The sequence below is a fragment of the Petaurus breviceps genome, unplaced genomic scaffold (genome assembly GCF_028583685.1).
Source record: "Petaurus breviceps papuanus isolate PSGF00001 unplaced genomic scaffold, PetGlider_PUasm1.0 115, whole genome shotgun sequence".
Classification (NCBI taxonomy): Eukaryota; Metazoa; Chordata; class Mammalia; order Diprotodontia; family Petauridae; genus Petaurus; species Petaurus breviceps.
The window spans coordinates 5,299,729-5,311,308 of record NW_027185612.1 but is presented as its reverse complement, the minus strand read 5'-3'; the positions used below and the strand labels follow the sequence as shown (position 1 = coordinate 5,311,308).

The 11,580-nt window shown below is 36.2% G+C and overlaps 1 pseudogene; it reads left to right on the top strand.

Moving 5' to 3' along the window:
- The first annotated feature begins 6,926 nt into the window (after positions 1-6,926).
- The window catches only part of LOC138158650 (ras GTPase-activating protein-binding protein 1 pseudogene), a 7,364-nt pseudogene continuing 2,710 nt past the window's right edge, over positions 6,927-11,580 (top strand).

Sequence of the window (11,580 nt, the reverse complement as noted above, 5' to 3'; positions counted from 1 at the left end):
ATGCCCTACTGGAAAGTCTAAGGGAGGTAGGGGGAAATATAACAGAGAGAAGACTGGGGGAGGGGATATCCTGTGGGATCTCTGTTTTGGAGTGGTGGATATGGGAAAAATGGGGAGAAATTTTGTAACTCAAAATCTTGTGGAAATGAATGATGCAAAAAACCCCAAATATTTAAAAAAAAAAGAACATGACTTCTTGAAAATTGAAAACTCTTTGACCCTTAAGATTTTCTTATTTAAAGTAAACATAAGGGTGGCCAGACTTTAAAATCTTATCAGCAAAAATAAAAATCACAAAATGAGAGGATTTCAGATTAGGAAAGGATTTCAGAGACCATTCATACATTTAAAAAAAACAAAAAGCAACTCCACATCATTCCTAACATATAGCCTTCTGACCTTTCCTTGAGTTTGTGTAGTAAGGAAGAATCTACAACCTTCCGACACATCTCATTCCATTCCAGGAGTATTCTGATTATTAGGAATGTTTTTCCTCATATCAAACCAACCTAAAACTTGATCAACTTTCCCTTTGTTTTGACATTTGGAACCAAACACAACAACTCCAAACTCTGTTATACATGATAGCACTTCAAATACTTGGAGACAACTATTCTCTTTTGTCTCTATGACAATCATGTTCTAGAATCACTCTATTCGTTCTTCTCAAGCTTATGGATGTCCTTTCTAAAATATGGAAGGTAGAAAGAACATAGTTCTCCAGATAAACATGAACTATGGTATAATATTATAGTATAACGATCAGGTCCCTTGATGTAGTATATCTGCTTTATTAATGTTATCCAAGATTGTATTACCTATTTTGACTGCTTTAATTATTGTGAATTAATACTGACCATGCATTCAACTAAAAGTCTCAGATCTTTTCAAATGAAATGGGATTTCAGCAAATAGTTAAGTTACTTTTTTAAACACAAGTATAGGATTGACTCCTTATAAATTTCATCCTATTAGATTTGTCCCAATGATCTTAGCTGCTGAGATTTTTCTGGATACTGACTCTTCTCCACCTTGTGATTTCTGCATCTGCATCTCAGATTTTGTATCATCTACAAATTTGATAAGCTTTCTGTCTTTGTTTTTGTAAAAGTAATTAATAAAAATTTCAAATAGCACAGGGAAAAGGGAAGATGCCATATTTATTCCAATGGAGACTAAATTCCACTTTTATATCAATTCACTGATGACTAATCTTCAGGTCCTATTATTTAATTCCTTCTAAATCTTTCAAACTATATTACCATCTGGCTCTTAACTTTTAATTTTTTTTCTCCCTAAGGACAGCATGAGGGATTTCATCAAAAGATTTGTTGAACTCTAAATAAACTATGTCCATGACAGTATTCTCATGTCTATCAATCTAGTAACCCTCTTGAAAAGAAATGGGGTTAATCTGGTCTACTCCCTGTCTGAAAAAAAAAATCCTTGTTTTTTTTATGGTTATCACTTCTTTTTCTATATAAAACTAACCACCCCTTTAATAATACTTTCAAGAATTTTTTCAGGTATTAAAGCTTTTATTAAGTATTAAAATTGAGCTTTTTTCTCCATTATTTTAAATGGGACATTTTCTTCTTTCATTTTGTTAAATCTCTCCTACTTTCCAAAAATCTTTTAAAGATCACAAACAATGGTTTAGCAATCTTATCTAAGCTTTCTTTTAGTACCATGGAATGAAGTTTCATATATTAACTTACTTGTCAAGGGCAACTAGTTATTTTCTTGTTTTCTCCTAATTTATCGTGGATAACAATTCCCTGTTAACCATTTTCATTCTATCTTTTTCAGCCCAAGGATCATTCACCTTGGCAGGGAAAAGAGAAATAAAATAAGCTTTGAATGATTCTGTCCTTTTTCCATCAGCCACTATAATTTTTAAACTCACCTTGAGTAATATTCCTACTGTCTTTGACCCCCCCCCTTCTCTCACCATTATAAAGAGTGTACATGAACAGACATGAACTGCAGGTTTTTCTGGACTTTGTTTTGTAGAAGCTGCTATTAGAGCATATTTCCAGCATATCATCAGCACAGACTTAGCCAGCTGTGCTAGAAAAAAAAGCCTGGTCTAAGAGGATGCAGGAGTAGGAAATATCAAGGTTAAAGCTCAGATCAGGAAAAAAAAGAAAATGGCCTGGGATTCTAGATAATGTTGGGACATTTGGAATATATTAGAAGTTTTTTTCTCCAATCCTGTGGCAAGGTCAGATATTGGGTACAAGTATAGCATTCCTGATTCAAGTACAAAAGGTTTCATCACCCATGCTAATGATTGACTTAGGACTCAATGTGGTGTACTTTCTTGCAATGAATGTAGACATTTCCTTTCCTCTGGCAGGAGCATGGTTCATGTAGCTTCAAAATCTCAAAACATAGCATTTTTGTGGTAGCAATTGACTTGCAGCATTCTCTTAGTGATCAGCAAGTTGCTGTCTCAATGTTTCTGGCTTCAACAGAGTGAACATAGGACTGAGACTAGGAATAAAATAATCTTCTGCCTTTTGTGAATTGGAGGGAGGGAGAGGTGGTTTGCTTGAGGCCATAAGTATTAAAAGCATTTTTAATGTATATTCTTCATATTATAATGTTGTCCTATGATCTTAAATTATTTTTGCTCTCTCTTTGACATACAATATCATAAATTCTGTCTCAAATAAAGAGAGGAATTGTGTGAGTATGTGTGAGTATCTATGTGTGTACCATTACTGTGGGTGGTTTTTAATCCCAAATTGGGAAAATTCCCAGAGTAGCAGTTTGGGATTATGTTATATAGGTCAAAGAAAAAAAAGCATTCCTCAGTGGTCTCAGGTCATTAAGAGCTTCAGTACACCAATTAAGGACCAAGCCATGCTTTTATATTCATTTTCAGCTACCTTCCCTGGTTTCCATCAATTGTACAAGTGATAAAAATCTAAGTCTGTCCATGAATTCCCTATGTAACAATCCTTATTTCATTAAACAGCTTTCTCCTTTTCTTCTCATTGTCTTTCAGTTTGTGTCCAAATTTTATTCTTGAGAGCAGCCTCATAGACCAATTTGACTGTACATTTTTACTCCTTGAATCTTTACCATCTTCTTTCATCAACATTTTGGAATCCGCTTTCCTTAAACTAAGGATCTCACTATATTATGCATAATTCTACTCTCCTCTTTCATGAATACTAAGATGGACTGGTGATTCTCTCCACAATTGGCATTCCCTCCATGAACTGCCAAGATTCCTATCAACCTCAGCAACAACTTTATCTTTTTGAATGAGAATCAAGTCTAGAATAAGCATTCTCCTTTTTTGTGTTTTATCCACCATTTAAATGAAAGAAATTTTTGTTATGGCAAGTCTACAAAGTACTAACTACTCTGCTTTTGGCAGAAGTACCATTCAAACAGATGTCTGGACAATTAAAATCACAAGATCTTACATTTAGAGAAGCAAGGGATTTGAAAGACCTTTAAGTTAAACAAAACTATTTTGTAGATAAAGAAACTGAAGCCCACAGAGGATAAATGGCCCATTCAAAGTCATACAGATAGTAAATGGCAGAACCAGGCTTCAGATCAAAGTCCTTTGACTTCAAGCACAGTACCCTTTCTTATAGCATGCTGCCTCTCATGTTCAATCACTATTATATGATGCTCCCATGTCCAGTTTATAGACTGTTTCCCTAACTCTTACTTTACATATTCCTTCTGTCCCAGTCATCTGTTGTACCTTTACCAGCAATATCACTTCTGTTTTGCCTCTGTTCTTTGTCCAAGTGTTCCCATGATCCCATCCTTTCTCTAGTTCCTGAATATCCGCTCATGCCTATATCTTTATAATATGATTTGTTATATGTCTTTGTCCTTTCTTTTGAATAAAGCATACTTTTCCAGATAGTAATTAGTCTAATTTCGCTGTCAGTGATACTCATAAAGACAAATTTGTTGTCGCTGTTGTTCAGTTGTTTCAATCAAGTCTGATCCTTCATGACTTCATTTAGAGTTTTTGTGATACAGATTGTTGTTGTTCAGTCATTTCAGTCATGGCCAACTCTCCATGACGCTTGTGGGGTTACTTGGCAAAGATACTCGAATGGTTTGCCACCTCCCTTTCCAGTTCATTTTATAGATGAGGAAACTGAGGCAAACAGTTAAATGATTTGCTTAGGGTTATACATCTAGTAAGTGTCTGAGGCCAAAATTGAAATCAGGAACATGTCTTGCTCACCTTGAGTTTGCACTTAGCTGCCAAAGATAAATTTGCCTCCATGTTTATCTGGATATCTGTTTACACTGCTTGCTACCATTATATAATGCATTTGTGTATGTTTAGCTGAGGTCATGGGGGCAGCTAAGTGGTATAGTAGTTAGAACACTGGGCCTAGAGTCAGAAAAACCTGAGTTCAAATCTGACCTAGGATGCCTACCTGTGTTGCCCTAGACAACTCATTTAATCTCTTTGCCTCAGTTTCCACATTTGTAAAATAGAAATAATAATAGCACTTATCTCCAAGGGTGTCATGAGGATCAAATAAGACAATAATTGTAAAGTGCCTGGCACAATGGTTGGCACAAGGCAAGTATTATATAAATATTAGCTATTATTATCATGAGTTCTAGTGCTGGTTCCTTTCTTGTATTTTATCTCTTGGGAATCATAATCTATCCCTGATGCTTTTTTTTTTTACTTTGTACTAGCTGTAGTCCCTGAACAATGATATAGTCAGTTTTTCCTCCTCATTCTCCCATTTTGGTTGAAAACTGTGTTGATGAGATTTGTAAGATGCCAAGAAAACAAGTATTTTACCAGCCTTCATTATATGAACTCCATCCATAACCAAGACCCTGTCCATTCCTAATTTTTAAGCTATAGCCCCTAAATTCAAATATTTTTCTAATATTTTAACCTCTTAATCAGTTGTTCAGCCTTCCTACCCCACCTCCATCCAATCTACCTTTCTCTTTCAGAGTCCTTGCTTTCAATAAGCAGTACTAATACACACACACACATGCATGCATCCACGCGCACACACACACACACACACAAACACACATACACACACTCTTCTGCCCTAGGCCTTTTTGGTTTCCTCATAATTCTGAGCAATAGCTTGTAGTTCCTTTAAACATTTTTTTCACTTAAAAACTGTAGCTTACCAGTTATCACCTCAGAGAGAATTAATAGGATTCTACCCAGAATGGTAGCATGGGTTCAGAAAATAGAGTGATGGAGAAAAAAATATATATAGTTATTAATGGGCAGGGGAAAGCAGCAACTCATTAAATTCTCAAATATGATTAGGGCTGACCTTGGACCCAAATCTATAATGTACATAAGGTCTCATGCAGTCTTAGCAAAAAACAATAGTTATCAAGCCTTAGAAGCCCATTCTGGAAATTCATGTGCTCTGAAGTATTTTTATGCATGTTTCCCAACACCAAAGGGACATATGCTATGTAAATGTTGCTCCTGGGCAAAACCATGAAGTTGGCAATATTTGTCTCGGGAGGATATATGCCTTGGAGACAATCTCCTCTGAGATACATATGCAAATTAGTGAGCCTACTATTCTCATGTTTCTATCCTTCCTATCAAGATGTCATATCTAAAAATGATGTGTAGGTATTTATGTTTAGTGAAAAAGCAAAAGAATTGCTTTTTCACTAAACATACAGCCTTAAGCTAGAACAAAGTTCCTCTGGGAAAATTATTCTTTGGGTACTGAGGTCCCCCTAAGTCAGTCCACCAAGGACATCATCTATGCTGCTTTCAGGTCAAGTGGACCTGATTCTACAGTACTTGTCTCTCTGGTTGAACTCTGGCTCATCCTTCCCAGATTCCAAAATTCTCCACTTCATAACATATTGTTCTGTCCAAATCCAATTTCTGAGTTTGGTTTTGCATTTTTAAGTCAAATTCTCAGTGAGACTTAGCAGAGGACCTGGAAATGGATGTTCGAAAAACAGACAGCCCATAAAAACAATGAACAGTTTTTGAGACCTGCTCAGCTACTTCTTTCAGAATTGCTTGTTCAAAGTGTTATTTCTGTGTAGTCAGCAAGGAATGGAAAGTTAATTGTGATGAAATGAGTAGGATAACACCACCTACTTCATTGGAACATATTTAGAGTAGCTGACCCACTGTTTTCAAATTTTCTACTAGGTACAATTACACTGGAGCCATATGACAATGCAACCTGTTTTTCTGGATGCCAAGAGATAATGAAACAGAAGGTAGCCAGAGTTCCCTTGAGTTCAGATCAGAGCCTCAAATAACAGCATCTGACAACTGCAAGGGACTTCAGAGGTCATCCAGCCAAAACACAATTCAATTAAAAAAAAAAAGTTTGACCAAGTACACACAATATTTAAAATAGTCTGCTGGGCACTGGGGATAAATACACGAAAATGAAACCATTGTTGCCTTCAGGTAGCTTACTAGAATATAGCACTATAACCAGTGCAGGAATCCTCTCTTTATTATCCTTGACAGATGGTCAGTCATTCTCTGCTTGAATGCTTTCTGAGCTACGAAGATCACATCTTCATAGGGCAATCCATGCTATCTTGTATATAACTCTATTAGTTAACTTCTTCCTTTCATTGTACTGAAATCTGTCTCTCTCTAATGCATCTGGGAGTTACTTAATAATGGTTTACTAAATTGAACCTCTACACTTTAGTTTTGCACATTGGGGAAACAAAGCACAAGTTACTCCCATTTCCACCCATCAGCTCCTTAAAGATTTGAAGAGAGTAATAATAACAATTCAAGTCAATAAATAGGTATTTTGTTGTTTTCTTTTCTTCAGGTCAAATTTCTGTCAATTGTCCTCATATGATGTGTTTTTGGACCTTTCACCATCCTGGGAACACTTTTTTAGAGGCACCCAAATTTTTCCATTATCCCATGAAAGAGAGGCAACATGGTGCAAGGTATAAAGAAATTGCCACAAAACCAGGACGACTTGAGTTCATATCCAGCCTCTGACAGATTATGACTATGAGACCCTGGTCAAGTGATTTAGTGCTTTAGATAAATATCTAAGGATATGTGCTGCAGAGATACATGCTTGCCTGCATTGGAAGAGGAGAGCCTCACCTGAGAGTTCCCTTTATAAATTATATAATTTATATTAGTTACAAATCCATTTCTTATCCCTATCCCTTTAAAATGTACTGCCCAAAATTTAACATGATACTTCAGATTTCATCTGATCAGGTCTTCACATCCTACTACTTGGAAACTATGACTGATGCTGCTTCTAAAAAAAAGCCTTCTACTTTTGGTTCATATTAAACTTGCAGTTGTTGAAATATAAGTAGTTTCCACATCAAATCAAGTCTGCCTTCCTATAAATTTTGTAAAATTTTAACCCAAATGAAGAACTTTCACTTTTACTTGTAAAATTTCATTTACCTGACATTGGTGTATTCTTCTAGTCTGTCAAAAAATAATATTGAATCTTGTTTTTGTTAACTATTGAAGGAGATATCCCTCCTAACTTTAAAAACAAATTGCTCGAAACATTTATTCTTATATTTTCAGTTTTTTATTCCTATATCTAAGTCATTGGTTAAATAGCAGAATCAAGAAGAAAATGAGACTCCGTTTCTCTTAGCAGAATATCTCTGTCCCTTTCAACTGTTTTCCATAAGACGATTTCCAAACCCCTTATCATCCTAGGAATACTACTATAGAATCACTCTAATTCATCAATGCTCCTCTTAAACAGAAGTAGTGTGGCATAATGGATATAGAAGCAACTTTAAAACTAGGAAGGTGTGGGTTTAAGTGCCATCTCTGAATCATACTGGCTGTATGATCCTGGGCATAACTTCTCCAGGCTCAAGACATTTATATAAGACTAATGTTGATAAGTTGCAGAGAAGAGGCCAACATTCATTGCTAGAGTTTCCTCACATGAGAGTTTCCTATATCACTAAAATCGTAGAGTCAGTCCTTACATTTATCCTTATCCTCTTAAAATGGAGGGCCAGGAATTCACTGTTAACACATATTTCATATGATAAACATGAAGTACAAGAAAGCCCTTGTATACTTGGGAATGACATTTTTATTATTTTTGATTCAAAATAAGATTATTTTCACAGTTTTGGTTAATATTAAGCTTGTAGCTATCAAAATCATTAGGCTTTCCCTTTTCTACCTCAAGCCAGGTATCCTCTGTCCTGTACTTAGGCAATTTATATTGTTAAAAATATTTATACACATATATGTTTGAATATACATATATGTTATATATATGCATTTATATGTACCATTTAAATTTCATCTTTCTTAGTTTGAGTACATTGTTCTGCTCTGTCAAAAGAAATTTTGATTATTGTTTCTACCATTAATAAAATGGAGTATCTCTTTGAATTTAAAATAAAATCTTCTATTCCTATATCTAAGTCATTGATAAAATAGTAGAACTAAGGAGAGATGCATTTGGAAAGGCACTAAAATCTTCCAACCTATTATATGCAAAGCTGTACACAAAGAAGAAATTTTAAAAAATGAAAAAGAGCCATTTTAAAGCCTTTATATTTTACTAAAGAGATCCTCCTTGATGACATACCTGCACTCTTTCTCTCTAGTGTTATTTCCCCTACTCACTGAGGTCAGGATCTTATCACCTCTTACCTAGGACTATGGCAATAGCCTCTGAACAAGTTTCCCAACCTCTAGCCTCTGTCTTCCAGTCCATCCTCCAAATATTTGCCAAATCGACTTTCTGAAAATGGGATTGGATCATTTCACTCAAGAAGTTTTCATGTACTCTTTGGCCTCAAATATAAAATACAAATTCATCTGCCTGGTATTTAAAAACCCTTCACAATCCATCTCCAACCAACCTTTTAAGACTGATTGCTCATTACTTCTCTAATGCACTATATGTTGGAACCAAATCAACTCTTTTGCTATTCCCTTTCTGGAAACATTTCTTTTCTTGCCTCAGTACCTTTGGAGAACTGTTCCTCCATTCCTGGATATACTCCCTCCTTATTTCAGCCTTGGAGAATCCCTAGCTTCCTTCAAGGTAGAGTTAAGGTACTACCTATTTTAACAGATCTTTCCTGATTCCCTCATTTTAGTGCTCCTTGCCACCATTGAAATTAAGTATTTACTCTACTTTATATATTTATCTCAATTTTTGTGTTTTTCACCTAGTGAATTCCTTGAGGGCATGGACTCTTTCTTTACTTCATTATCTTTAAATCCTGAATCCCTAGTTCAGTGTCTGAATGTAATAGGTGCTCTAGAAATGCTTATTGAATTTGAGAGAAAACCAAAACAAAAGGTGTGTAGTTCTCCTTTTCTTTTGCCATTTGCTAAATTTATGCTATCTTCTTCAGGTAAAGTCTCCTTATCTCTTCTTTTTCTTTCTCTAGACACAATTTGGAAAGACTATTTTATTGTGGAATGGTAAATATTCATAATGTTCTCTCTTTGCCCTAAAGAAGAGATGAGGGGGGCAGCCAGGTAGCACAGCGAGTAAGAACACCAGCTCCTGGGTTGGGATGACCTGGGGATCAAATCTGGGCTCAGATACTTAGCACCACACCCAGAAATAAAGCTGTGTAACCTTGAGCAAGTTACTTAACCCCGATTGCTTAAAATAAAAAAAAGAAGAGATGAGGGAATGCACCCTTCTCCTCTCACTGAAGAAGTGAAAACTATAGATGTGAAATGGTGCATATGCTATGTAATGTGACCAATGTATCAGCTGACTTGATTTAACTGTATGTTTTTTTTTTCTTTTGCTATAAAAAAGGATCACTGGTTGAAGTATGGATAGAGTTTGGGAAAAGTGTCAAGACCTAAATGATCATGATCTAAAACCAAAATGTGTATTGAAAAATATCATTTTAATATCCTCATATACCTTTTCTCATATGTTGGATGTAATAAATATTGTTCCCACTGAAAGTTGCTCTTATTTTCACCTGGAAGTTACTGGGCACCCTTTCCATTTTATGACACATCTATTTATATCAAACCAGCTGTCCTGCAGAGTACTCAGATTTGTAGATTTCTCCTTCCTCAAAACCTGAGGGTATTGAATATACTACCCAATCCGTTCTCCCCAGCATTCATACGAGTGTTCTCTCCCCTATCAATTGTTCATTTCACTGGTGTCCTATACCATGGTCCAGAAAAGCAAATTCATCTCTTCTACAACATGTATGGTTAGTAATTTGCCTCCTATGTGTTCCTTTCTCTTCCAAAGTTAAGTCTTTTATGAATAGACAAATAGAAACAGCACCAAGGTCCCTAAATTCTTCAATTTCTGGGCCCAAAATATAAAGGCATTTAAACTGCATTTGAGGTTTCTTCTAATGCAAGCATTCAGTCACATCCATATGAATCATCAATACCTGATCATGGTGAATGAGTCTGATGAATTTCTGCAAATTCTCTATCATATCTTGGACCAAGAAATACCCCACTACATCCAAAATACTATCTTAACTTTATAGCAATGATGGCGTGTGGGCCCAAGCTAGAGACTTTTCCCCTTTACCCCAAAAGAAATTGAGTACCATTTGTCCATAGGCCCTGGGAAACCCCCACCTTGAATTTCTCCTGAAATTTCCCAATTGGTCTGGCTTTTTCATGCCCAAATCTGTTACCCTTAACCTTACCTAGACCCCCATTGTCTATTCCTTTCCGTTTGCCTTCTGTTGCTTCCCACTCTTGATCCTATCAAAATCCCATTCTTTTGGTTCCTGGGAATCTGACCTGTAGTCATCACTCCAGTCCCATCAATATCCTCCTTAATCTCTTCCTCAAGATCTTCCCTGGGCCCCTCCTCCTATCATCCCAACTACTAGACCACCCTGATATCCCTCCCACAGTCTTTCTGTATATAAAATCCACCTTGCCTCCACAAAGGTGCTCAGATTTTAGCTAGTCTGATAAAGACTCAGAGTCTATCTGGCCCACTAGCAACAGTCATACAAATGCCTAGGTTCCTTAAGACCCTACCTAGTATAATGAATCTTTAATAAACTTTGCTTTTCTTTGACTGAGAGAAGACTTGAGTTGGATTCATTTGGGCAGGACCTGGCATGTCAGCATTTTTGTATCCTGGGTATTCTGAGCACCCCTAAACCTAAACCTCAATAGCAGCATCTTTTATATTTCTCAGTAAGGAGATAGCCAAGCCATATAAAGATAAATGAAAGAAAATGGTAATATTTACTCTGGAGAAGAGAAGGCTTGAATGAAAGATAGGGTCTATGAACTGATTTCAAGTATTTGGAAGGGCTGCAATATGGAAAAGTAACTAGATAGATCTGTTTGGTCCAAGAAGGTAAAACTAGGAACAATGGGTGGAACAATGTGTGTGTGTGTGTGTGTGTGTGTGTGTGTGTGTGCGTGTGTGTGTGTGTAGATATAGATAGATATATAGATGGAAAGATATATATGGATATGGAGAGAAAGAGAGAGAGAGACAGAGAGAGACAGAGACAGAGACAGAGAGAGACAGAGAGAGGGAGGGAGAGAGAGAGAGAAAGAGACAGAGAGAGACAGAGAGAGAGAGACAGAGAGAGAGAGAGACAGAGAGA